This window comes from Muntiacus reevesi, chromosome 3, assembly GCF_963930625.1.
Source record: "Muntiacus reevesi chromosome 3, mMunRee1.1, whole genome shotgun sequence".
Taxonomy (NCBI): Eukaryota; Metazoa; Chordata; class Mammalia; order Artiodactyla; family Cervidae; genus Muntiacus; species Muntiacus reevesi.
In genome coordinates, this window is record NC_089251.1 from 225,704,990 (window position 1) to 225,732,367 (window position 27,378).

The 27,378-nt window shown below is 41.9% G+C and overlaps 1 pseudogene; it reads right to left on the reverse strand.

Moving 5' to 3' along the window:
* Positions 1–24,446: 24,446 nt before the first annotated feature.
* Positions 24,447–24,829, reverse strand: LOC136163426 (ubiquitin-ribosomal protein eL40 fusion protein-like; annotated as a pseudogene).
* Positions 24,830–27,378: the final 2,549 nt, after the last annotated feature.

The window sequence follows — 27,378 nt, forward strand, 5'->3', positions numbered from 1 at the left end:
TCTAGAAATAGTTAACTCTTTTAAATCTTGTGCCTCAATACTTTTTATAGAACTATTCATAAATTTGAACACAGGGTAGTAATGAACATTTTTTAAAAGTTGATACTTGGGTTTTTTTTTCCTCTCATTACTTCTATCAGTATACTAACTGCCTGAGCATCTTTTTTGAGAATCTTTTTATTTTTTTTTAAACTTTTTATTTTATATCACAGTGTCGCCAACTGGGCTTCCCCAGAGGCTCGGCAGTCAAGAATCCACCTGCAATGCAGCAGACACTGGTTGGGTCCCTGGTTCCGGAAGATCCCCTGGAGGAGGTCATGGCAACCCACTCCAGTGTTCTTGCCTGGAGAATCCCATGGATAGTGGAGCCTGGTGGGCTACAGTCCACAGGGTCACAAAGAGTCAGACACAACTGAAATGTCTGAACAGGAGCACACAGCCAATTAACAATGTTGTGATAGTTTCGGGTGGACAACAAAGGGACTCATCTGTACATACACACCTATCCATTCTCCCCCAAGCTCCCCTCCCATCCAGGCTGCAACATAACATTGATCAGAGTTCCCGGTGCTATACAGTAGGTTCTTGTTGGCTATCCATTTAAAATACAGCAGCGTGTACCTGTCGATTTTTTTGTTGCTGTTGTTGTTTACTTTTGGCTGCCCTGGGTCTTTGTTGCTGTGTGAGGGTTTTCTCAGTGCAGGGGCTGCCCTTACTGCGGAGCAGGGGCTCTGGAGTGAGGGCTCAGTAGAGGTGGCACAGGGCTTAGTTGCTCCGCAGCACGTGGAATCTTCCTGGACCAGGGATGGAACCCACGTTCCCTGCACTGACAAGGGTGGATTCTTAACCACTGGGCCACCAGGGAAGTCCCTATATGTTGATCTGAGCATTTTCTTTGTCCCTTTGATACACAGAGATGATACTGGGTACAATCCCTGCCCTCAGGGTTTTGTAGTCTAGTATAAGTGATATGGTATATAATAATTATAAAAAGCAGAAACTTCTAAGCAGACGAAGGAGACTCAGTGGAAGAGGAGGCATCTTGTGGTCTTCTGCATGGAAGATGTATGGCAGGGGCGGGCTGAGCTGGAGTGCGGGAGGGGGAGGGAAAGCTCAGGTCATTTGCAGGAGGCCTCCTGGGGTGGAGTTTGTTGTAGCCCAGAGAGTGTGTAAGAGGAATTAAGCTGGGAAGGCAGCTTGCAAATATATTGTGGAGGCTGGTTCCACCGGCTTAGTGGTTTCTGGGGCTTCAGATGCTTTTCCCATGTACTTTGACCCTTTGTTTTCAGAAATGTAAATCTGCAGAAAGAGATGGCGAAGTCTAGCTCTTGCATTATTCATACAGCATGCTCTCTCTTAAAGTTCCTTCACCTACGGAAACTTCCTACATCTCACAAGAGACTTTACCAGTCTCTCTCTTTAAACTTTAATTTCCCAAAGGATTTTTTTTCATGTTATGGACACCTTTATATGAAAAAAACTGAGGTGTATTTTTCCCTCAACTCAACCTAAGGTTTTTTTTTTCTCCCCAAAAGTTAGAGAATGGAATGAAAGTAAATACTATTAGCTTCCTGAATTCTTTCACATTTGAGGTGATTTTTGAAACCGCTTTGATTCTGTACTGGATAGACAGCATCAATTTATGAATATTGGATGTTCCCCCAAAATGCTCACATATGAGAGGGCAAGCCTGTGATGAGGCCCTTTTTGTCTTGCCTTTCTCACATTCTACTCTTCTACTGAGTTCTGGAAAGACAGACTGACTCTATAGTCTTACGGGTTCACCACCCCACATCCTCCAGCTATAGGAGTATGTCAGAAGCTAAATGTCCCTTTTTGGGCACTCGGGTTAAAGTCCCCTACAGACAGGTAGCCTTTATAAAACCGTGAGAGCAGCTAAGAGGAGCGCCATCAGGGAAAATTTATCTTAGCTTCCCATGTCTGAGCCTTTGCTCTAATTTCCATCCAATTAGGTTTCTTTAGCTCCCAACCTGGCTTTCTTCCAACTCTGAGCTTTGGATTTTTAACCCTCTATAGACATGTTTGAGAATTGTATTGTATATGGATCCCTTTCATTGACCCCTCAGGGATCTGCTCACAAAGCTTACTTCCAGATTATGGATTTAATATGAACTCTTATATTGCAATCTATACAATGAGCCAGTACATCCCAGATTCTCTTCGTAGCCAACTGTGGGGCCTGATTGAGGTAAGCATGACAAAGACTGGTTTAAGAATGAAGTCCGTTTAGGCAGTGTACTCACTGAACAATGCCCCTCCTTTGGGGCTTGGTCTTTTATTTCCATCTCCTTGTTTGTTTCTATGGAGCACAGCTAAATATTTGGGGACTGGCAAGCCCAAGGCTCCTATCTGTTGCTTCTGAACCAGAGTTCGGGGCATTTAACCACTAATCTAATGCTGAAACTTCTAAACTGGCACCAGGGCCTCAGTAGGATAATGTCTAGGGAGTAAAATTGATCCAATTACTTGATCCTAAGATAGTTAGAGGAACTATGATGATGGTTGAAAATCTAACTAACGGCTCCACCTATTTAATATCTAAATCCCAAATAAGTACCGGAGAAACTATGAGACCAATTTAAAAAAACTAAGCAGAGGATAAGAAGGACGGAGAAGCAAACAATGATGTCAGTTACTGGTTTCAGGATTTATTTACATTTTCGCATTTAACCTGAACAAAAACTTTTTAAAGAGAAAGGTGAGGTTGGGGTGTGGCGCACAGACACTTTTTGAACACCATGTAAATGTGAAAGTGTTAGTTGCTCAGTCATGTCCGACTCTTTGGGACCCTACGGACAGTAGCTTGCCAGGCTTCTCTGTCCATGGAATTTTCCAGGCAAGAATACTGGAGTGGGTTGCCATTCCCTTCCCCAGGGTACGTTCCAGACCCAGGGAGTGAACCCAGGTCTCCTGCATTGCAGGTAGATTCTTTACCATCTGAGCCACCAGGGGAGATGTCTTTGAACAAATCAGTCAGTTTTTGTTGTAGCAATAAAAAAGATTGAGACCTCAGTTGTTTTTAACAACAAACTATGTATTTCTTTCTTTTTTAAAAACATTTATTTATTTGGCTGTGTAGGATCTTTGGTTGTAGCATGTGGGATCCAGCTCTCAGACCAGGGATCAAACCTGGACCCCCTGCATTGAGAGGGTGAGTCTTAGCCTCTGGACCACCAGGGAAGTCCCAAAACATGTATTTCCTTGAATCTGGAGATTGTCCCTGAATCTGTTGGGCTCTGCAGGACTCAGCTAGGTTTGAATGGACTTCAATTGCCTTCTTGTTTGGGGGGACTCTAACTGGAGTTTGCTTTTTTTGATGAAAGGGAGAATCTCCAAGGGCTGAGCAGAATCACATGATGCTCTAAAAGTCCCTGCTAGACTGTATCACCCCACTAACACTCTACTGTTTCAAGCAAGTCCATGGTCAAGCCAAGCAAAAAGTCAGTGGGTTGAGGATGCTGAAGTTGGTATGAGCAACCCCATAACAAGGGACTGGTAAGTATTGTCTTTACTGAAGGTAGGAGATTGTCAACTTTTTCCCAAGCCCTCACCATGTGTCAACTACTTTTTTATTTTTTAATTCACTTTACTACAGTAGATTTAAGAGACAGAAGGTAGAGCTGACTTTGTAGGTAAGACATTTGAGACTTTCAGAGGTCAAGTAATTTGCCCAAGGACTGGGAAGTATTGGATCAGAAATTTAACTCTAATCTGTCTGATTCTCAAACACTTTCTTTTCTCACTATTTTTGTCTAGAGAGACTATAAGTCTAAGATCTTAACGGATCTAAGAATACCAGAAAAAAGTTGTGCATGAAGCAGAAATTGTGGGAACCTTTTTATACAGAGTTAAAATATAAACCTAATTAAGTGAAATGAGTGTAAATGTTAGAAAATTTTCTTTGAAATTCTCTTTTATAATGCCACCCTTTGGAAGGATGGGGTGGAGGGCAGTAATGATTAGAGTCTAGAGTCACTATACGAAATTGTAGAGAAGCTTTCTTTCCATGTCCTTCTGTCCCTCTATGGTTTATGTCTGCTTCATTACCTCCTGCTGTCTGATCTAGAAGTTGGCTACCCAGACCTTCTTATTACAGTCCCTCTTCTGTGCCAACCCTCCCAGCAAATGTCCAAGTTGTAGAATGTTCCTCCCTCTTCCATACCAAATCTCCAGACCACTGGCATTCCATTCAGAATGTGAATATTTTCAAATGGCTTATTTATTTATTGGCCAGACCACGTGACATGCAGGATCTTAGTTCCCTGACCAGGGATTGAATCCCGGTCCCTTCAGTGGAAGTGCAGACCCCCAACCACCGGGCCACCAGGGAAATCCCTAGATACATATTTTGAAAGAGGATTCCTGAAAGAGCAATGTTTGACCCCTAAATAATGTGTTTCTTTGACCTTCTGACCTGTTGCTAAAGAAAATATCTTTAAATGGTGGAATTTTCTGATAACCCTACAACAGGGCATGCACACTTCAATTAATCTGAACACATGGAAAAAGATTTTACTTTTATGAAGGGGGCAAAGCCTTCCTTCCTTCTTATACATAATCTATTGTCAAGTGGATTGTATGCTTTGTTGAAAATAGATATGTGGTTGCCGGTTGGGATAGCTCTCTACCTTTTTTCCCATGAGATGCTTCTTAATTGGGAGGGGGACAAAAAATATTTTTGACTATCAACTCTGGGGGAAGCCACGCCAAACATGTTGACTGTGAGGAACAGAAACAGAATTAGTATTTTATAAGCCCTTCCAAAGTATCTTCTCTAGCTTTCTACTCCATGGAAACAAGAGTGTCTTCTCTCTAAGGGAAGAAGGAGAAGAAGAGAAAAGAACACGTGATGGCAATTCTCACCTCCATCTTTCCCTGGTTCATCCAAATATGGGTTTTCTAGTCAATAAATTACAGAATTAGGCTCATTGTAATTAAAAATAGAGAGAGGTTAATCCACAATATTCTTTCTTATTGTGTTCTTGGCACTTGGTTGGTATTCAACATCTATTTGATGAGTGAATGAATTGCTGAGTAGTAATCAGGCCTTAGAGTCCACTGAATATATTAAAGGACTTTTCATTTATGTTTATTCAATATTTGAACACCACTGTCCCTCATAGCTCGGTCAGTTAAGAGTCTGCCTGCAATGCAGGAGACCAGATTTGATTCCAGGGTGGGAAAGATCCCCTGGAGAAGGGAATAGCAACCCATTCCAATATTCTTGCCTGGGGAATCCTATGAGCAGAGAAGCCTGGTGGGCTACAATCAATGGGGTCACAAGAGTCGGACGACTAAACCACACCACCAATGTTTGAACATTTAGAAATATTGAGTATATATAGATCTTATTTTCTGTGATTTAAAATGGTATCTGAACCATCATATATGCTATTGTCTGGATACATTTGTCACAATTTTCTTTAAAATTCACTAGTTATAGAAGCCACCATGCCTTTCTTTTACATAAGTATATGCATTGCCAAAAATATTTTTTACAACATGGTAGAATTCTGAGTAAATTATCAAGAGATGATCTACTATCTTTGTAAAATGTGGAATTGTATTTGTATGTTTAAAAATAAACACCTACCACTTAAGAAAACTTTACCTTTTATTTATGCAGAATACCCTCTTATATACACATACCACAGCATTCTGCAGGGCAGTGTTTCTCTCAAGTTCTGCCTTTCAAGTCTTGGTTGACTGACGTTATGGTATGGCTTGGTGAGAAGGGAATAGAGGTCAATCAGAGGAGAGCGGTGTAGTAGAGACAAGACAAAGAGTAAGTTAGTGGATCATGGCTAATGTCAGAATTCCAGAAATGCCTGGGATGCTGGGAGCATTCCTGCTGGAGATTGAAATAACATAGGAGAGCAACCCCAGCTCTGGTGGTTCCTACCTCATCTATTCTGTGCTGGAAACTACTGTAAAAATGGTCCATAGTCTCACTTGAGCCCTGACCTACTCTTAAATCGAAAGAAACCAATAACAGTTTTCCTTACAATCCCCAACGCCAATATGTCTGAAAAAATATGTTGTGAAGGGAAAAGGAGGAAGAAAAAAAAAAGCTTTCAGGAGCATAACTTATCTTTGACTGTCACAAAATCAATAGGCTTTACAGAGCCAAGGAAATTCAATAGCTCTGCATTCATAATAAAGATTGGTTTGGGTGATTTGTCTCTCTCTAATAAGGCAGGCTTTGGACCCCAGCTCCCATTCCTTTAAAACTCAAAGGGGGTGGGGATTTTTCCATCACCGCCAAGTCCTCTTGCTTGTCTATTGTCAGGACTTTACAATGGTACTGCTTGTCTGGCCAAGCCTTGCTTCACCCAGGAGAACAGACCTCACATTGGGGCGTGGAGTAACAGACGCCCAGCTTTATCCCAGCATTCAGCCTCCTTCAGCCAGCCTGACAGCCTTTTCATGCATCATGGATTCATCTGTTTCAATGAAAAACCCAGAGCAAAGCTGCAAGTATTTGTTGTGGTTCTTTTTTTTTTTTTTTCCTGGAGACCACTTTATAGAATGTGTCCAGATATTCACTTTGGAAACTAGGCCCGTTGCAAAAACATGTGAAAAAAAAAATTGACTGCCCTGACCTGACCCAGCTCTCATCAGAAGAAGCTTGTGGCCAGCACCCACCAACATGTTCAGTAAAGTGGAGCGATGAGGACAAGAGAGAAGGAGGAGGCTGGCTGTACTCAGTAGAACATCACACCTGAGGCTTGTCAACTCAATGGCTGACCAACACTCAACACAGTTCCTTGAATGTGGCAAGGAATCAATAGATGTCAACTGAATTGAGATAAATGTCTAATGTATATTGAACTCCTAATATGTGCCAGTCACTTCATCTCCTGTGCATTAGTCCTAATCTTCATAACATGCCTAAAAATAGATACGTCAATATTCTTGTTTGACAAAGAAAGAACAATGAGATTAAAGAAGGTTAAAAAAAAAAAAGCCCCAAATCACACAGATAGTGATACAAATAGGAACCTATCTGACTCAGAGGCTAGCTATGTTGCCATGCCAAGAAATGAGCAAGCAAAGCCCATTGCTTGTGAGTTATGAGCACCAGGGTTCTCCTCAAATTTAAGCCTAGACAACTTTATTGTAGTTTAAAAACTGGGTTTTTGTCTTGCCACTGCAATTTACTCACTCTTTTTGTTGGATACACAAGAAGAAGCATATACATCCGCTTTCTATTAATAAATCCTAGATAGATAGTCTAGAAAAGTTAGGCTGGCAGCAGTAGTGGAGGCAAAGCCCTGTCTGGTGACAGAGAGAAGGGCTGGTTGACAGAACAAAGGGTGGACTGACCAGGACCATTTGGGGGACAGATGTCTTTTCTTTCAAAGCTGCTGTAATGGACCCTCCTGGAAAAGCAGATGAACACCAATCAATCAACCAGTAAGAACCTATAGTATGCTTACCCTGTGTTCACCTTTGATGAGTCTGTGAGCCATCTGCAGTGTGGACCAGAAAGCTGGAGGCTGGGCCCACAATTGGGAAATAAGGTGATGGGAGCCTGGCTAAGTGTGGCTGCAGAGGGAACACTGAAGAGCCCCTGCTCCCCACTGCCCTTCTTGGGCAGGAGCCCCAATCCTGACTTCTCCCAGCTGTGTTCGAAGAATGAGTCTGGCTCAGAACTGCCGAGCTGGAGGGAGACTGTCTTTCCCAGGGCGAGCAGCTGGCAGATAAGCCAAGGAGGGGTTTAAGGGAGAAGAGGAAACCAATCCACTGAATCCTGAAAACAGCTATTAGTTACACAAATATGTTGAGTGAGAGAGAATGGAGCCATCAAATACCAGAGTCAACCTGCTCCCTAATATGTTTCAAAGCTTCAGAGTTTCGACTTAGACATAGAGGAGCAAAAATGAAGGCTCATGTTTGTTAAGACCACCAACGACTTTATTTGTTGAATGTGTTAGGTTTGAGTTTACCAGGAGTGACCAAAAAGTAATATTAAATTAGCTTTGGAATTCTCTGGTGGTCCAATGGTTAGGACTCTACACTCTCACTGCCAAGGGCCAGGGTTCAACCCCTGGTTGAGGAACTAAGGTCCCACAAATCAAAAAAAGATTTGGAAGGACTTTTCTGGTGGTCCAGTGGCTAAGACCCCGTGCTCCCAATGTAGGAGGCCTGAGTTTGATCCCTGGTCAGGAAACTAGACCCCAGCTGAAAGATCCCACATGCCTCAGTGAAGATTGAAGATCCTATGTGCTACAATTAAGACCCAAAGCAGCCAAAATTGATTAATTAATTGTTTAAAATTGGCTTAAGTAAGGTAGAAATCGGAGAAGGCAATGGCAACCAACTCCAGTACTTGTCTAGGAAGTCCCATGGACGTAGGAGCCTGGTAGGCTGCAGTCCATGGGGTCGCTAAGAGTCGGACACGACTGAGTGACTTCACTTTCACTTTTCACTTTCCTGCACTGGAGAAGGAAATGGCAACCCACTCCAGTGTTCTTGCCTGGAGAATCCCAAGGATGGCGGAGCCTGGTGGGCTGCCGTTTATGGGGTCGCACAGAGTCGGACACAACTGACGTGACTTAGCAGCAGGTAGAAATATATTTCTGTGATACACGCATGCATGAACATGCACACACACACACACACACACACACACGCGCGCGCACGCGCGCTCACAGAGCCTGAAGATGGTGGCTGGGGCTGATAGGCCACTGTCAGAAAGTCATAAAGAACTCAGACTCTTCCTTTCATGCTGTTTCCATCTCAGCTTTAGCTTGTGACATTTACCTAAAGGTCCAAGATAAAACTCAGACTCGAAGCAGCATCTCTGAATTCCAACCAGCGCTGTGGAGTAAGGAGCAAACACACGCAACCACTGTTTCTTTCTGTGAACTGCTCAAAAGTCTGAACACGCCATTTCTTGTATTTCACTGGCCAACATCTATGGCTTGATCTAGCTGTGAGGAAGATAGTTGGCCAGCTACAATGTGTCTGTTCTGTGATTATGGGAGAAAGGAGAGATGGATATTAGGAGTCAATTTGCAGTATCTGTCATAGAGGCATAATTTAAAATGTCAAAACTTCTTCACCACAACCCCTAGAATAGGTCAGCAGAGGCCAATGTCTCCTTTCCAGCCTATCTAGTTGTGTGATGTTCAAACTAGAGATAAGCGTCATCAGGTCACATATAGATGCACTGCCTTCCCACCAACTGAACTCACTTCGGAAGGCAATGAAACAAAACTTACAAGCAACGTAGGAGGACTTCTCTGGTGGTACAGTGGAGGAATCCACTTACCAATGCAAGGGACATAGGTTCAATCCCTGGTCTGGGAAGATTCCACTTGCCTTGGAACAACAAAGCCCATGTGCTACAACTACTGAGCCTGTGCTCTCCAGCCCGAGACCTGCAACTGCCAAGCCTTCAGCGCTGCGACGACTGAAGCCCACGTGCCTAGAACCTGAGCTCTGCAACAAGAAAAGCCACTAAAATGAGAAAGCCTGAGAGTAACTACGAAGGTTTAGTGCAACACCTCCCAAAACTGATTTATTAATCAATAATTTTTTTAAAAAATAGAAGGAGGTGGGGGGCGGGGAAGAAGAAAGCTCAAAAAGAATGAGTCCAAAGAGAGGAGAACTAATAAAACTTGGCAATAGATTGAATTCGGAAATTTCAGTACTACAAGTAATCTGACATGAATTCACAAAGTCCCCTGAATATCAATCAATCCTTGGTGTCTCTCTAAAATGCACACACACACACACACACACACACACACACACACACCTAGTCACTCACATACTTTCATGTTCACAGCTAAAATCCATTGTCATGTTGATGATGCTATGAGTGTGTATCTGGGACTCGGTCACTGCGAACTCTTGTTTACTAAGTGCTGTCATTTCATAAAGATGATTTACATAAGGACAGCTTTCTTAGTTCTGTATTACTCCTTCAGGATCACCAACAACTGGAAACATATAAAACATGTATTATCTGTGACTTCCTTTGAGAGTGCAAAATACATATTGGATATAGAAGAAAAAGTGTTTCCCACATCTCTTCTATTGCTGAAGGTAGCGGATGGGAGAAAAAATGTTTAGACTCGTGCTTAAAAAGAAGCTTTTAGGGTTTGGGATTTTGTGACAGCCCTTTCACATACATTGTGAACCAAATAATCAGGCTGCCAGTGCATCTGTTGCTATGTAAAGGAAAAATGTATTTTTTCGGATAAGCCAATGTATAAGTTAGTAATAGATAAATATGATTCAAAACTTTAAATGGAGGAACTTCCTTGGTAGTCTAGTGGGTAACACTCTGATCTCCCAATGCAGGGGGCCTGGGTTTGATCCCTGGTCAGAGAACTAGATTCCACCTGCACAGCGGAGACCCAGCATGGCTAAAATAAATACATTTTAAAAAGAACAAAAAAACCTCTCATTAAATGGAAATCTCGGAAAACTGGATTGTGTTATAAAGCAGAGTCGATGAGAAAGCCCAGTATCTTTGAAAGTGAAAGTGAAAGAAGTCAGCGACTCTGCGACTCCATGGACTATAGTTGATCAGACTCCTCTGTCCATGGGATTTTCCAGGCAAGAATACTGGAGTGGGTTGCCATTTCCTTCTCCAGGAGATCTTCCTGACCCAGGGATTGAACCCGGGTCTCCCGCATTGTAGGCAGACACTTTACCATCTGAGCCACCAGGAAGTCCCTGGTATCTTTGAGGAAAGAGTAAATTTAACTGTTTTAATTACAAATGTTGATGAATTTAGGGGGAAAGATAGGTTCATTACCTATATTGGAAATAAATACTGAATCTTAGAGCACTAATTTAAAAGCTACCAAATTGAGAGAAATAAGAGATATAGTAATATTCACCAAGTATTCAATTTGCTTCTCTACTATTCTCAATTTTACCTAATCAAATATGAATGGATGTGGTTCATTAATAGTCCCAGTCTGAGGCATGGTTAAGTTTCTAATTTTTCCCTCTTCCCCTACCATCAGGACTAAGGAGATCCCATGTTTCAGATTCAAGAGCTACAAGGTGGTGCGGCCTCTATCCACCTGGCTTGCCTAGGAACTCCAACAGAGCTCTAACTGACCAATGTGAACCACTTAGCATGAAAGATAAATAAACTTCTGTGTCGTTAAGCATCTACGATAGGATTGTTTATTACCACAGCACAATTTAACTAATTCTGACTAAACCAAGGAGTAAGTGATTAAATATCTGGGAGAGAACCCAACTCTGAAGTTAAAAATGAAACAAAGGCAAAAGCTCTCAACAGCTCTCTAAGCAGAATTTTGCACTAGCTAGGGAAGATTGTTACTAAAATCTAGCCGGAATACCACCTTTGTTTTATCTAAACTACCAAAAATGATTCTGAATTTAGCAACTCTGAGTTATTTGTTAGTCAAACAAGCCTAGAGAATGGTTTTTGTTTATTTGTATTCACTGAGCTATTTTACCACCGAGTTGAATAAAATTTCAGTGTGTGTAAATTTCCCTCCCAAGTGTCTGACTTGTAAGTATCTGATAGTCAGGAGAGTCAAACTCCTCAGGCCAAATCTTTGATAGGAAATTGTCATGGGTTGAAAAGAATATATATCATAGATTTTGCCAAACTGCAAAATGCATGGTGAGCTTGTGTTGGAAAACCCTCAATTAGGCCCCAAACTACAAAATGTTAACAAGAACAAATTCGGGACTAAGAGTGATACAGAATCAGCTGCCTAAAATAATGAGCTGATGCAGCTTATGTCAAATTCCTGAGAGAAGAGCTTCTACAGAGATCAGCCCCAGGCACCTAGGTGTCACCTTCAGCACCCGAGGGGGAGCTCTAATTTCCTCTGTTTCTCTGAACCCAAGGACTTGAAACCACCAGTTGGTGAAAAGCAACATTTACTGAACAGCTACAGCATGCTAATTACTACACTGTATAATTTCTAAAGTAAATTTCCATTTTACAGATGAGGCTAAGGGTAGTTAAGTCACCAAGAGCCAGGGTCAGGATACAACATAGATCCAGGTCTTCCCATCATCCCACATGATAACATCAATCAGCATATAAATGAGACCACATAGCTGTATTCATCCTGGTGGAAATCATTTTAGTGAAGGGTTGTAATAAAAGCTGATGCTCACGTTTTTAACCAAGATATCTATCAGTGTTTATGAATGCATAATGTCACAGTTTCAACATGCAAAATGTACCAATTTTGGTGAAATTCTACTTATCTAAATATAATTAATTTTTTATTAAAAACATTAGAAAGTGTGATATTCCTCATATATAAATTTTCTTAATGTCCAGAGCTTACTTTCAGGGTCACATGTTTAAATATTTTACCAATATTTTCACAAATTTCATTTCTGATCTTTTTTTCCCTCCAAGTTTATTGATATATAAATGACATATTATGTTGTGTAAGTGGATGAAATCCTACCTTGGAATGAAAAAAGCAGTAAGGCAACTCCAGGAGATAAGATTTAGCATGTTAGGGACTTTGCTAGAGGTTCAGCAGTTAAGACTTTGCCTTCCAGTGGAGAGGGAGCTAAGATCCTACATGCCTCATGACCAAAAACCAAGACATAAAACAAAAGCACATTGTAACCAACTCAAATAAAGACTTTATTTAAAAAAATTGTTCACACTAAAACAAAAAAATCCTTAAAAAAATAAAAAATTTAGCATATTAAGTCCAGACTATGTAACCAATAGGATGGAGGATATAAGTGGAAGAATGTTGAAAGTTATAATTAAAAATAACATTGACACCTTGCTGATGAAGACCTTACACAGTTGAAAGCACTTCTTTTCTACTCTCCATGCAGATTTCATTCCTGAAAAATACATACTAAAATTTGTTTAGATTTTTGCCTTTATTTTAATATATGTAAGAAAAGAGCAGAAAGAAGAAAAGAAACCTGAGACATAGTACTTTTAGTACTATGTACTATGAGTACATAGTACTCATTTTTTAATATTAGGATTTGGAAACAACAGTTTTGTTTTCCGATAAGCACATTCCTGATAAAGAATCTTTTTGGCCATTGCCAATTGTCTTTGCATTATTTTGTTTATTTTTTGGGTAGATTTGTTTCTATTGCATGTGAACAATATTTATCTCATCTTTACTTAGACTCTTACATTTTGCAAATAGGGATAGACGTTAACCTTTTAGTGAGGATCTAGGGGTAGGAGCAGGCTGAAGGAATTGAAGCAGGGAGGACCACAATCTTTCTCCTGGCTCTTTACCTCTGCTAACTGATTGAGTGCTTTAGACAGAGCCAGCTAACATACCATCTCCACATGAGATACAGGCTTCTCAAGATTTTGATTCCATCAGCTTTGGCAGGCAGAGGAAAAGGATGGAGGAGGTTTGTTCTTTCTAGCTGAGAGAAGCCTCTTCCATTCACTCCTGATGCAGCCCAAATGCTCTCATTTCCCATGTATATCAGAAAGAATTTGGAAAGCATTTCCCCAGAAGATACAACCCTTTGACTGTTTTTTTTTTTTTTTTAATTAAACTACTAAAATAAATTTAACATTCTAGATGCAAGCTGATGACATTTCTATGTGAGCAAGTCCTGTTTTACTTTATTTTTATTATTATTATTTTTTTACTTTTTGACCCCATGGCAACGCTCTTAGTTCCTTGACTAGGAATCGAACTCAGGACCCCTGCAGTGGAAGCATGGAGTCTTAACCACTGGACTGTGGGGAGTCCCAAGTCCTGTGTTATTTTAATAACTTTGTTCATCTGTTAAAATACAGACCCTTCCACATCTACTCCATGGGGCAATTGTGAGACATGAAAAGGCAGGATAATTGAAAGAAAGCAACCATTGCCTAAATCATTGTATGAACCAAGATATGTTAGCTTTCTTTCTTCTTTCCCCCAAATCCTAATTTGCATCCATGCTAAAAGTTCACTAAAGTTTAAGCACTTTGGGGTCAGGCACCTTTTCAATTTATCCCAGTTCCTGCAGAGCCCAGAAAAGTTTATCTGACACATTGAATACTTCTTAAATAAATGACTACTCATTTCCTTGTCTGAGGAGTTTTACATCTAGTTTCAAATTTTCATTTCCTCTAAATTTTGAAATTTAGGCAACTGTAGATGATAATTTTAAGTTTCAACCTCACTGCAATCTTTTTTGACACATTGTTCAATATGATTTCCCATCTCACTGAAATAATTCTCCAGTTTCTCTTGAGGGAATTGCAAAAAAATTGCATTGGTGCACTGGCTCTAAATTCTTTTACAGAATGTGGTTTTGATAAGTAAACAAAGGCTTCAAATGTTTCCTTCTATTATGTGTGTCCTCAAAGTGTTCAGTCTCAAGTTACCTAAGACTGCTCTAAACCTGAAGTAAGAACTTGTTACTTACAACAAAACACAGAAGTTATTCAAACAAAACTTGGAAGTACAAATCTGCCAAGAAATTTTTGTTTTTGCTGTTTTGTTATCTTTTTGTTTTGTTTGTTTTACATCTTAGGGGAGCTGGAAAAGTAGTTTCGCACTTATCTAAGAAAGCAAAGATTAACAAGGGAATTACTATCCACTGCAGTATTCTTGCTCAGAGAATTCCATGGACAGAGGAGTCTCTGGGGCCACAAAGCCTGAGCGAGTGGGCACAGAACATTTTCCCTACTAACATCTGTAAATTGTTTTCTAACCATTTTGAGGAAACAGCATTTTCTTTGCAAAGCTTAGACCAAAACTTTTGTTCAAAAGCAAAACAAAGTTGTGGTCTAACCTGCGTTTGTTTTGGGAAGAGCAAAACCAAACCGAAAATTCTCTGCCTTCAGCCTTCAGTGCTGTCTTTGAAATGGTTATACAGTAGTTGATCTCTGGTAGGATAGCTTTTGCCCTGAAGAAAATTTCTATTTTAATGTTTATATGTGATCCCTAAAAAGGAGAGAAAGGGAAGAAGAAAATTATAATGCAAAGAGCTTTATTTAGTCTCCAGAATCATAACCCCAAAGTGAGCTGTTCAATCAGAAGAATGAAGGAAGGTGGTGTGGGGAGTTTATGCTCTCACCATAAAGATCCTTTCATTTCAGTTTATGCCAAGAGGTTAAAATCCACTCACAGCCCCTCTTGGCAAGAAGGAGACTACCAACTATGACTGCAGTGTAGCTCAGAAAGTGTTGACGTGTGGTCAACTCAATCCATCTTCATCAGAGGAGAGAGTGCGTGAGGCTCAATGCCGACACTTTGAGAGGTTTTTTCAAAAGCTGAAGCACATCAGAAGAGAACAAACAGGAACTTCCTTGGTGGTCCAGTGGCTAAGACTCCATGCTCCCAATGCAGGGGCCCTGGGTTCAATCCCTGATCAGGGAACTAGCCCCATGGGCCTTAAACTAAGACCTGACACAGTCAAATAAATAAAAAGAAGAGAACAAACGGGCAGCATCCGGCAATTCTCTACTCATGAAACCAGATCAGGCCCACCTTCAGTGTTTGTTCTAACAGCCTTCTAATAGCCTCCTCACCACCCACCTTCCTGCAGAAGCCTCTGCCTCTGTACATGCTCTTGCACACTCACCCTTGAAAACACAAGTCTGATGGTGTCTCTGTCACCAATATCCCAACGACCAGTCCCAAACTCTTCTACAACATAAGATACTCTTCTTAAGCCTCTCCCCACACAACTTAGATATTGACTATTTTCTCCACTGACTACCATCCACTATTTTTCCAGCAAAATGCGACTCCCTGTGAGTCACTTGACTTTGATGCCCATGTGTTTCTACTTGAAAAACCATTTGTCCTTCTGTATTCCTGGGAGTCAATCACTTCCTGCTTTGCTCCGTCTTCTCTTTTGTGCATATTTTTATTATTGTGTCTATCACAGTGTATCTTTGAGCAAGTCTTTTCTCTACCTCAGATTGCCGTACATGACCAGGCAACGTTTTACCCTCACAGCTCCCAAAGCACTGCTCACACGGTAGAATATACGATCAGCAAGTAGGACAGCTCTGCTTGTTCTGGTAATATTGGTAATAGTAGCTGCTGTTTATCGAATACAGGCCAAGCACACTCCTCTCTCATCTCCCTTTATCTGAATAAAATAATCATAAAGTGAGCACCTCCAGTTTATTCCCATCTCCAGTTTATGGCTGAGGAAATGGAAGCCCACAGACCATAGTGAATTTGCTCAAAGTCTCACTGTAAATTGTGAATGCTTTAGGAGCAAGGTCTGGGTCTAATGCTGTTCACCTCCAGGGCCTGGCATACCATTGAAAGCACAGGACCCCTTAACACATGTTTATGTGAATAAATGAATGAACGAATGAGGAGCCTGAGGCAGAAGGCGCTGACTCTCCTCAGCTACTGGCAGGTTTCAAATAAGCCAGGACTCAGTTGCACAACAATCTGGAATGTGAATGAATTAAGGCAAAATGGCAGTCATGAGAGGATCCTCTGGAGGAGGGCGTGGAAACCCACTCCAATATTTTTGCCTGGAGAAACCCATGGACAGTAGAGCCTGAGGGGCTACAGTCCCTAGGGTCACACAGAGTTGGACACGACTGAAGCGACTTAGCATGCACGCATGGCAGTTATAAGCTGGAAGAATTTAAATAATGTAAATCTGAAACTGCAAATCCTCTGTTGTTTGGTGAGCACCAACTCTGTATCAGGCATTGTGGTGTCTGGGATGTGCCAGTTCCTTGCCATCATGAAGCTTAACGTTTGAGCTGAGGGAGACAATAAATCCAGCCATAATGGATAGCTAAGGCATAGAATATGCTCAGGTGATAGGTGCTGTGAGAAAAGAAAATTTAGACCAAGGTAAGGATGGAGGTGGTTAGTGAAAGTTTAGGTCAGCGTGCCCCTCACTGAGGAGAAAATGTTGAAAAGTGGAGTAAATACGTGAAGGGGATGAAGGGGCTAGCCAGGTGGATGTGTGGAAGAAGGACAGCCCAGGTGGACAGAACATGCCACCCCTAGTCCTAAAGCAAGAGAGTATCTAGAATACCGAGGAACAAGGAGGCAATATGCCTGGACTGCTTATGTTCATGCTCACCTGCTCAGTTATGTATGACTCTTTGCAACTCCATGGACTGTAGTCCACCAGGCTCCTTTTTCCATGGAATTCTCCAGGCAAGAATACTGGAGTGGGTAGCCAGTTCCTCCTCCAGGGGATCTTCCTAAAGCAGGGATCGAACCTGTGTCTCCTCCATTGCAGGCAGATTCTTTACCATCTGAGTCACCCAGGAATTATATCTGGAACAAGTTTGTCAGATCAAATCCAGAATGCCAGGTAAGTCTGAATTTTGAGATCCAATGATGAAGTGTCACAACTATAGCTGTCTGTCAGGGTACTGAGGTAGAGGAATATCTATAGTAAAAGAAAATGATAAATATTGCATTAGTTGTTTAACTGATATTCAAATTTAAGTGAGCATCCTGCATTTTTATTTTTATATAGTAAAAAATTTTATTGGAATTTCAAATAATAAATATTTTTTCTTTTCTTTTTTCTTGGTAATTAACTTACTGTCTGGACTTGTTGGTTATCTATTTTAAATATAGCAGTGTGTACACGTCAACCCTAAACTCCCAATCTATCGCATCCCTACACCCTTTCCCACTAGGTTCCTTTAGCATTTGTGGCAAAGCTGGTGTGGTGGTGCTGAATTCTCTCAGCATTTGCTTGTCTGTAAGGATTTTGATTTCTCTATTGATTCTGAAGGAGAGAATTTCTGGGTAATCTTGTCTATGGGTTCTTCCCTTTCAGCACTTCAACTATATCATGCCACTCCCTTCTGACCTGCAGAATTTCTGCAGAGAAATCAGCTGATAACTTCATGGGAATTCCCTTTCATGTTATGTGTTGCTTTTGCCCATCTTGTACTTTTATTTGCTTGACATGGCACCTGTCATCTAGGGCAGGGGGAGGAGGGGACAGTCTGTTTTGCATCTCAGCCTGTCTGTGCAGTGAGCTGCTCTTTTCCTCTCACAGCTGTCCATCCTCCCACCACCTGGCAAGGAACTTTAGAGCCTTAGAGCTTAATCCCACAGAGTTAGCAATCAATGGAGTCTGACTCAAATGTATTGTGGTTCCAAGTTTAAGAAGCCAGGCAAGACCTGGATGACTCAACAGGACTAGGGGCCTTGTGGTCAGGTAGACTCGATGCTTGGGACTTCTCTGGTGGTTTAGTGGTTGGCAATCTGCCTGACAATGCAGGCGACACAGTTTCGATCCCTGGTCTGGGAAGATCCCACCTGCCATGGGACAACAAAGCTCGTGTACCACAGCTACGGAAACTGTGCCCTAGAGCCCACGTTCCGCAACAAGAGGAGCTACTGAAATGAAAAACTCTCAGCTCGAAACTAGAGAGTAGCCTCCACTTGATGCAACTAGAGAAAACTCATGTGCAGCAATAAAGACCCAGCACAAGCAAAAATAAATAAACAGATAAACAAAAAAAAAGGACTCGATATTCCAACAGGATCAGCTTGAGTCAACAAAATACCTTCAGCTATGTTAGATAGGATGGCTCCCAAAGGGACAAAGAATGGAGGTTGAGAGAGAAACAGTGCTGTGGCAGTGTCTTAGTCTAGTCAGGCTGCTATAATGAAATATCATAAACTGAGTGACTTATAAACAATGCACATTTATTTCTCACAGTTCTGGAGGCTGGGAAATGTCTGGTGAGGGCCTATTTCCTTATAGACAGCTGTCTTTCCCTCTTGACCTCATAGAGCAGAAAAGGCAAGGGAGCTTCCTCTGGCCTCTTTTATAAGGACTTTAATTCCATTCATGAGAGCCCCATCCTCATGACATATTCACCTCCCCACCTCCCAATGACATCACATTAAGCACTGAATTTCAACATACAAATTTTAGGGGGACACAAACATTCTTTCCATAGCAGAAAAGATAGGTGGCTTCCCCAATGTCTCAGCAGGTAAAAAAATCTACCTGCAATGGAGGAAACACAGGTGACGTGGGCTCAATCTCTGGTGAGGACTATCGCCTAGAAAAGAAATTGGCAACCCACTTCAGCATTCTTGCCTGAAAAATTCTATGGACAGAGGAGCCTGGTGGGCTATAGTCCATGGGGTTGAAAAGAGTTGGACATGACTGAGCGCTCGACTAAGCACACAGCACAGACAGGACAGGTACAGACAAAGGTGTTCACGTGTGGATATCCTGACAGATCCATAGCTCTAAATGCTTAATTAGATTTACGGGAGGACAGAAGCAACAAATAATAAAAAATTCCCCAAAGTGTGATTCTTCCTAATGTAACTTGGATTTAAAATGTATTGCCCACAGTACTCTTGCCTGGAAAATCCCATGGACAGAGGAGCCTGGTGGGCTGCAGTTCATGGGGTCGCGAAGAGTCAGACACGACTGAGCGACTTCACTTTCACTTTTCACTTTCATGCATTGGAGAAGGAACTGGCAGCCCACTCCAGTGTTCTTGTCTGGAGAATCCCAGGGACGGCGGAGCCTGGTGGGCTGCCGTCTATGGGGTCGCACAGAGTCGGACACGACTGAAGTGACTTAGCAGCAGCAGCAGCCCAGAGATATTTGTTTGTTTTGTTTTAAACTGTTATCTTTCAAATTATCGTATCATTAACTAAACTGATACCATTCTTAATTGTCTTTACATACATCAAGCATCTTTAAGGAGACATGGTCTGTTAATAATGAAGGGGTAGTGCTTCCTACAACTCATAATTTCTCACAGTAATCCACCACTAAAATTGTCCACATTTAGCTGATTACAATGTTAACCCTCCTATCATGTTTTCAGTGCTGCTTGAGTGAATGTAAATTTCCTAGCATAGAATTGCAACCCAACCTGGACTACAGAAATTGCATTTAAAAAAAAAAACAGAAAAAATAGTCTTGAAGCGCCTCCACACCTGCAAGTTCTCTCTCTCGCAGAAGCTGTGGATATACTGGTGACAGTAATTTCACAGAATTCAAGCAATTTATCACCAGATTTTCCAATACTTTTTGCTGGATAACTGTAATTACGAGGTGTCACCACTATAGCCGGCTGTCGGGGTGCTGAGGTGGGGAAGTGTTTGTGATGAAAAGAAATTTACAAGTGAACTTGGGTGAGAGAATGTTTTCCTGGCAGGAGCAGAAGAGGATGTGTGGGTTTTGGTGTTTTGGGTTGTGGGAGTCTGTTTAGCACCACACAATTGAATAGAAATTGTGTTCAGAGGTCACAGCCGAAGCCCATCAGTAACCACACGCTATGGCCCAAAGCCTCCTCTCTACGTTCTCTGTGGAGCCGGGGCATCTTTATTTCAAACATCATATTTTCCTCCCATGGAGGGATTTCACAAAGGAACAGTCTGGAATAGTTATCAAGTTGCTTGGGACCCTAGCACGTGTGGGCCTTCCATTTGGGGGACCATACTCAACCACTCAGGTTTTACAGCATCTTTTTTTTTTTTCAGACAAACCAACTTGTTTGTTAATTTGCCTGTAAAGTGAGCCTTCACATTTCTCTGGAGATCCATTCACTAGCCATACCCAGAGTCATGTTTTTATTTGGGATTGTTGCTAGAATAACATTCAAGGCAGGAGAATCACTGTGGTCCTTTCTCTGTCATAACATATAAACATATGCTGACAGAAGGCAAAGCAAAGAAGAAATACATGTGTTGACTTTGTCAGACTAACTTCCTGATTTTCACAGGCTCTGCTTAATGACCCCACCCATGCCTCAGAGACGTGTTTATGGAAGATCATGTAAAACTCTATTGTGAGATTTCACAGTGGCCATCACTCATGTCTGACACTCCACATGTCACTGGATGGCTCCAGGCATGTGACAGCAAAAGCTCAAATGGAAATAGTTTTCTTTCCCTTTAGTTGCCAAATTCCAACAGCCACCCAGCTCTTTCAAGAGGATGGAGAATTCCAAATCAGCTGCAACGGAGCACCATACAGCTTGAGATATGAGATCAGTTGGTCCAGACGTTGGATCATATCTCAAATACCAGCACCCATTCTTCTTTTATTTGCTTTCAACGTGGCTCGTTGGCACACCGTCTGGGGACCAGGCACCATGGTGGGTGGTGGGAAAAGATAGTTTTTATAGTCTCACAGTTTGCAAAATAAGTTTTCATCCTTGTCATTTTTTTTTTTTAATCCTTCATTTATTTGGCTGTGACATGGGATCTTCATTGCATCCTGAGGTGTATAGGCTCTATAGCTGTGGCTCACAGGCTCAGTAGTTGGAGCACATGGGCTCTCAGGGGCATGTGGAATCTTAGTTCCCCAACCAGGGAATGAACCCACATCCTCTGAATTACAAGGCAGATTCTTAGTCACTGGACCACCAAGGAAGTCCCATCGTGATAGTGTTTTAAGAAGCTCCCACGAAGGCTTTCTTCCTGCCCCCTGACCTGTTTGCAGGGAGCTTCTCCTTTCCTAAGGCCCTCAAAGAGCTGACCCACAGGGAGATAGTGCCGGTGCCTTGTGCTTGAGTTGTATTCACGAAAGACACCCAAGGCAGGAGGACGGGGCCTCTTTTCCAGAGTAGTTTTGCTCCGGTTGTCCTCTAGCCAAGGTGCCCTTATGGAGAGAAGGGTGATTGTTGTTCAACTTGTTTGTCTAACCTCCCTCCTCCCCGCCCTTTTGCTGTCTGTCAACTCAAACTCCTACCCGGACACATTGGGAGAAAAGCTGTCACCACTGAAAAGCCTCAACGGCCTTGCAGCGCTGAGTCCCTCTGCCAGCTCCCTCAGCCTGGGCACTGGCAGAAACACCGTGCCTCCATTTCAAGGACAATGAAAGGGTGTGATGAATAGAATTAAGCTCCTTTGGGTTTCCTTTTCAAGTACACACTACCTCTAGGCACCCTAAAATGCCCCCCAGCTTTTTCTCGCCTCCTTTTCTAGTAAGAAATGACCTAGAGAGGAAACAGTACTGCTCAAATTTAAAAGGCCTCGCCACTGGATTTTCTATGCAAATCAAGAATGCTGATCAGCAGGGGCAAAGGGAAATTTCCTCCTTTCATAATATTAATTTATGGAACACTTGGCCCAGTTTCCTTCCTCTGACTCTACTTGAACCACCTTCTACTCACTTAATGAGATGCAGTTTTCATTCTCATTCCAAAGATCTTTGTGAGTTTGGGGGGACCTAACAGAGGAAGTGAGCTTGTCTTAACGCCACCTTTGAAAGGTGGCAGAAAATGATCGAGCCAGGATTTTCCAGTGCTAAGGGTAAAGTGTGTGTGGATTCAGGAGGAGCTTGTGTTAGAAAGATGAGCAGGGCTTCCTTGGAGAAGGAAACAGCAACGCACTTCAGGATTCTTGCCTAGAGAATCCTGTGGACAGAGGAACCTGGTGGGCTGCCATCTATAGGGTCGCACAGAGTTGGACATGGCTGAAGCAGGTTAGCATGCATGCATGCATTGGAGAAGGAAATGGAAAACTCACTCCAATATTCTTGCCTGAAGAAATCCAGGGACGGAGGAGCCTGGTGGGCTGCCATCTGTGAGGTCACACAGAGTCGGAAACGACTGAAACGACTTAGCAGCAGCAGCAGCAGGGCTTCCGGGGTGGCTCAAGTGGTAAGGAATCCGCCTGCCAACGCAGGAGACATGGGTTCAATCCCTGATCTGAGAAGGTTCCACATGCCAAGGCGCAACTAAGCCCATGAGTCACAACTACTGAACCTGAGCTCTGGGGTCTGCAACTCCTGAGCCCACAAGCTGCAAATACTGAAGCCCCTATGCCCTAGAGTCCATGCCCTAGAGATGCCTCCGAAACGAGAAGCTGGCGAACTGCAACTAGAGAGTAGCCCATACAATACTGAAGACTTAGTACAGACAAAAATTTTAAAATAAAATTTAAAAAAAGAGGTGCAGAAAAGTCTTCCCTGTGCATCTATATTAACATTGCAAACTCATTCTCTTTCTGTAGCTTTTGCAGAAGGCTGCAGAGTCTTTCTTCATTCACCTCTTCTCCTTCCTGGAGCAAAGCATGGCTGCTGGGTCCACAGTTATTTGTCATTCAAGTGTCACTCATTTATCTTTTTGGAACAAGACATAAGTCACCATTAGCCACAAATTTACACACTGTGTTCAAGAGAGGGAGAAAATTAAAAAGGATGAATCAGGGATGGTGGCTTAAATAACCCAAGCTTAATGACATGTTAGTGGTATTATGGATCACTCTTCCCGATGGGGTACACCTGGTCCAAAACTGCTGGCATGGGTTTTTGAACAAATAATTCCATTTAAAAAATGTTATTGTACTGGTTTAGTTCTTCTATTATCTTCTAACTTATTAAGTCTATTTTATTGCTTTGTTCTAGCTATATCTTTTTCAGTTTTTTAGAAGTTAATTGGAGTACTGTTGCTTTACAACATAGTGTTCATTTCCACCGTACAGCAAAGTGAATCAGCTATATATATACATATGTCCCCTCTCTTTTAGATTTCTTTTCCATTTAGGTCTCCACAGAGCGCTAAGCAGATTTCCCTGTGCTATACAATAGGTTCTCATTAGTTATCTGTTTTATACATAGGAGTGTAACTGCACTTCTTATGTACATATTACTAAGCGTTTCATGATAACTCTCCATTGTTTATAATGAAAAGCAATATTGAAGAGTAGAGCAGGGAGGAGTCAAAGGGGATTGCTAAAAACATCCCAAGAAACCCCTCATCCTGAGAGTCACCTCCGCAGGCAATGCTGTAAGGATGGATGCACTTACTCCCACCTGACTGATGAACTCAAACCCAAGCTCACCTTTCAGAGCCTAGTGAGACATGGTCCTTCTCTGTCAAACTGGGTGTGATTCTCAGATACATGCTTGCTCTGCCCCCAAGGCATCCTGTGTGACTCTGTTGTGAACACTGCCTTTCACATCTCCCTGCCCCGCCAGACCATCAGCCTCTGAAGAATGGGACTGTGTCTTTCATCTTCTGAGCTGTGATGCCTGGCATGTAGTAGGGAGACAAGAAGTGTCTCCAGCGGATGTTTAAACAGACTTCTCCCCACCTCTTTCTCACCCTTCCATTTTGCCTGAATTTCTGCTAATTGACCCAGAACATTTCCTTTATCCTTATCATGGCCAGTTGACATAAGGATGCTTACCAAGCCTCCTCGAGAGTTTGGAGTGATAAGACTATCACACAGATGGTATGAGTGTGTTGAATGTTTTTCAAAAGCTTACACATATGTAATTTATTACTCTGTCAATTAGATGATCATAGCTTTTTTCTAATCCAGAAAGAGAATCCCAAACTCATATGGTTCTTAAGTAATTACGTAGTCGATGCATTGACACTTCTTCTTCTTTTTTTTTTTTTTTCAATGAAAGGGAAACTTTATTGAGGCCCCAGGACCACGGGGCTTGGGCAGGAGGCCGCCCTGCGGGCAAAGGAGAAGCCGGTGGAGGAGCTTTACTTGACCTTCTTCTTGGGCGCGGGTTGTTGGTGTGGCCGCACTTCTTGCGGCAGTTGACAGCACGGGGCTGCAGGCGGGCTTAACCCTTGCGGCAGATCATCTTGTCGCAGTTGTATTTCTGAGCGGGCTGGCGGAGGGAAGGCTCAATGATGCCGCCTCGCAGACGAAGCACCAAGGGCAGGGTGGACTCTTTCTGGATATTGTAGTCTGACAGAGTGCGGCCATCCTCCAACGTTTGCCCGCGAAGATCAGACGCTGCTGGGCAGGTGGGATGCCCTCCTTGTCTTGGATTTTGGCTTTGACATTCTCAATGGTGTCACTGGGCTCGACCTCAAGGGTGATGGTCTTGCCCGTCAGGGTCTTCACAAAGATCTGCATCTCTGCGTCTGCTGCTCGGCCGCCTGGTTGAAGAGAAAGAGCGCTTTGACACTTCTTTACCTAATCTGTGAAACGTAGGGATTGAAAGGAGTTTCTCCGAAGTCTCTTTCGGGTCTTGAATTCTCACTGAGGATTAGCCCAGTTATGTGGGGTGGGTAAAGTTGGGATGTGAAGCAGAAGGGAAATAACAGAGGCCCACGCACCCATCATAGACTTCAAGATGCAAAATCTCAAAAGGGTCTATTCTGATTAGTTCTCATGACTGCCAGCTGCGACTTCAGTCACAGGGACAGGACTGAGGGAGAAATTTCGCTCCTCCATATGAAGCTAGGCTGAGAAACGGACTGGGGTAAGGTCAGGGACAGACTTGGAACACTGATAAGCTTCTCTTTTATTAGCTATGAATTGTTTCCTTCTTCCTCTTGTTATCCATTGCAACACATAAAAATAGAAATAAAATATTTTTAAAAATAATTTTTTCCCATTAAATAATATTTGACAAAGTATATTAAACATGTTCTTTCTTGGTATTAGTATTTGGGGGGGTCAATCTTCTAAAAGATACCCAAGAAGAAGCTAAATAATAGTATATAGTCACAGCACACTTTCATATGTTACTGATTCAGTTGTGCAGACTTGTTTGTGACAGCTTTTCAAAATATAACCCTATGCAAAAAAGAAATCTTAGATCAAAGCATTAGCTTATAACATAGATGATTAGAAGGGTTATTATAATTACATTTTAAAAATTGTGGATGAGTCTATAAGTGGACATGTTCCAGGTCCAGAAAGAAATAAAGATCTTGAAAGATTCCCAGTGACATTACACTTTTTTTTTTTTTGACATGACACTTATAAGTAGATATGTTGTAGCTTTTGCTGCTGTTTTGTTTTATTTTTTCTTTCTTTCATTTTTTTTAAGAGTCAGTAGGCAAGATCATTACACGTCATAGAAGGGATAGTTAATAGAAGTATAAGTTTCTTTCTCTGTGTGTAATCTTTCACTTTTGCTATACCATTTGCAAGATTTCAGTGTTGCTCTGATGTTTTGATACTCTACTCGGGAAATTTTGGTAATAGGGACAGCTCATTTATTCTGCTGTTCCAATTCTACATGACTAGTTACACAAACATGCAAATTATATTTAAATGAGCTTGACTGGGCAGATTCATACATATTTGTTGTTGTGACTTTGTCCTTGATGTGCTATATCTTTTTTTTTTTTTTCATAATACCTGAACAATAGCTGCACTCAAGTGATTTTGGACTCAGTAGTAAATTTAATGTCTTTTTTTTCTCAATTTATGATGCTTTAAATTCTAAACAGAGTCTTTTAAGGATGAAGATTCACATGTACATCCTATTTTACTTTAAAAAATAAATAAATCAACATTCTACTAAATAAACGAAATGTGGAGATTATTTATTATTATTATTATTATTTTATACTTGACGGTTCTTCTGCTTACTATATTCTATCTTTTCATTATTCTTTCCCCCCTAAGCACTTTATCAACCCCCACCCCACCCTCTACCCCCTCACACCCCATTTATCAACCCCCCTACCCTCTCACACCCCATTTAGTGCTATCAGTCCAGTAGCTTCTGTGATCCAGCTTCTATTAAAGTGACAGGGGATGGTGGCTGGCTGTGTCATAGCCAGCCCACTAGTGGGATCAAGAAGCAAACTTCACCATTCACCTAAAACTTCACCAGTAGGAGAAAACTGACCTTGGTCTAAATACAAATTAACAGCATTTGTCTTTCTAAAGCAGCAAATATTTTTATCTGTGGTTGTGTGTGTGTGATTTTAAAGTGATTGTTGACTCAAAAATGTCAAAATGAATGCTCTGTTATGTGATTTTTTTCAAAGCGTTAGGAACTGCATTCAGTCTTTAGGATCCTGCTAATGACTTTCCCCCATATTTGGCTTGTCCCAGGAATGCTGGATAAAAAGACAAAGAAGCAGCACCAGGGATGGGAACCCCAGACCAACACAACTTAAGTGAAACTGTCAACCCCCCAGGGAGACATTAATAGTTTACTGAGTATGGAAGATGCATAGCAAAGTGAAAGAAGAAGGCTAATAACCTTTAACATTAAGAAAAGTAACTATTATTGTGACCAGTGTAGCATGAAGCACAAACAGAATACTCTCTGGGCAACAAAAAATAACGTGCAGTCCACCAGAGCAATTAATAAAATGAAAGTGCAGTTTCTTGCAGATGGATATGTAAGGGAATAATGGCGCAGGGCTGCGCTGAGCTGTCATGCATCAGATACTACATCTGTTATGGAAATCAGGGGAAGTGGGGGCCTTTTGTTCTTGTGTGAGCCCTCCCAACAGAGATTTGGCTGGAGTAGATTTTCTTGTTATTAAACATGATTTCTAGCTAGTCGAGAGCAGATGCTTCTGCAGCTTTTGGAACTAATAACCAACCTTCAAGTGCATGCCACCCCTTCAAGAGGCTGGTACTGTTGGAGAGACCAATTTCAGCTCTGAGATAATGTGTTCAGTTCAGCTTCTACTTTGCACATGAATGACACTGAGAGCAGATGAGCCTTCTGGCCCAGAGTTTGCTGGAG